A 2,057-nucleotide genomic window follows, 5' to 3' on the forward strand; every position below is an offset into this window, starting at 1 on the left:
TCTGTGAGGCCAGCCTAGTCTAGAGTGAGTTCCAAGACAGCTGGATCTACATAGAGAAAACCTGTCTTGAAAAACCAAAACAAATAAACAGCAAAAACCAAAAACAACACAAAAAGGAAAACCAACCTGAAATAAGAGCACTCTCGCACTTGCAGAACGCCTGGGTTTTGTTCCCAGCACCCACATGGTGGCTCACAACCACCTGTAAGTCCAGTTTCAGGGAATATGATGCCCTCTTCTGACCTCCTTTGCTGAGGGGTAACGCTTTTGTACACGATAAATATTTGTCACTGGTACTGGCTTAGTAAAATGCTGATTGGCCAGTAGCCAGGCAGGAAGTATAGGCAGGGCCACCAGCCAAGGAGAATTCTGGGAAGAGGAAGTAAGATGAAAATGCCTGAGAAAAAGTACTAAGCCACATGGCTAAACATAGACAAGAATTATGGGTTGAATTGTAAGAACTAGTTAATAATAAGCCTGAGCTAATACACCAAACAGAACTATATTACAACACTGTTTAGCCAATGGCTCAGGCGTATTTCTAGCTAGCTCTTACATCTTAATCTAACCTATTTCTTTTTTAAAAAGTATTTATTATGTATACAATGTTCTGTCTGTGTGTATGTCTGCAGGCCAGAAGAGGGCACCAGACCTCATTACAGATGGTTGTGAGCCACCATGTGGTTGCTGGGAATTGAACTCAGGACCTTTGGAAGAGCAGGCAATGCTCTTAACCACTGAGCCATCTCTCCAGCTCCCACCAACCTATTTCTTTACATAGGCACTCGATGCTATAAACTTTTGTATTAGCATTGATTTTAAAGTGTTCCTAGAGCTGGGCGGTGGTGGCGCACGCCTTTAATCCCAGCACTTGGGAGGCAGAGACAGGCGGATCTCTGCGAGTTCGAGACCAGCCTGGTCTACAAGAGCTAGTTCCAGAACAGGCTTCAAAACCACAGAGAAACCCTGTCTTGAAAAACAAAAAAACAAAACAAAACAAAAAAGTGTTCCTAGTGCTTGAACAGGTGTCTTTGAGCATTCTCTTTAGAGGGATACCTTGTTCAGCCTAGATATGGGGGGGGGGGGAGGCCTTGGTCTTGCCTCAAAGTGAAATGTCAGACTTTGTTGACTCCCCATGGGAAGCCTTACCCTTTCTGAGGAGTGGATGGGGGAGTGGGGGAAGAAGGGTGGGGCAGGGTGCGAATGGGGATAGCTATGTAAAATGAGAAAAGACTGTACTAAGAAAATTCTTAATAAAAAAATGAGTAAAAAAATTAACCCATTTCTACTAATCTGTGTATCGCCGCGAGGCTGTGGTTTAGTGGTAAGGTTCTTGTATCTTTCTTCTTCAGCAGCTACATGGCATCTGCCTGGCTACACCTTATTTCTCCCGGAATTCAGTTTAGTTTTCCTGCCTACCTATGTTCTGCCCTGCCACAGGCCAAAGCGGCTTCTTTATTAACTGATGGTAATAAAACATATTCACAGCATACGGAGGGAATCCCACATCACTCCTTATGGCAGGCATGCATATGGTATACATACATACATAAAAATAATTTTTTAAATAAAATTGAGATATAGGTTGGAGAGACATAGGCTCAGTGATTAAGAGTCCTTGTTGTCCTTCTAGACGACCTGAGTTTGGGTCCTAGTGCCCACATTGGGAGCTCACAACTGCCTAATGCCAACTTTAGGGGCACTAATGCCCTGTTCTGGTCTCCATGGGCACCCATATGCATGTGTGCATGCACATACACATAAAAATAATTTTTAAAATTGGGATGTGAGCTTATCTTAGCACTTAAGAGTGGAATAAAGAACCCGCATTTGCCTGGGTCAGCTACCGAGGTAGGATTTATGACAAATTACTGTCATGAAAACCACTAAACCTTGTGAATTTATTGTCATCCAGCGAATCCTGACACCGTGAAGATACATGCATTCATTTATGCGCATGGCATAGCACACTCACGACAGTGGCGTGCCTCTGTAGTTATAGGGTCACAACAGGACTGATTTCTTCTAATGGAACCGTTTGACTTAGAAATTGGACA

The sequence above is a fragment of the Microtus pennsylvanicus genome, chromosome 11 (assembly GCF_037038515.1).
Source record: "Microtus pennsylvanicus isolate mMicPen1 chromosome 11, mMicPen1.hap1, whole genome shotgun sequence".
In the NCBI taxonomy this organism is placed as follows: Eukaryota; Metazoa; Chordata; class Mammalia; order Rodentia; family Cricetidae; genus Microtus; species Microtus pennsylvanicus.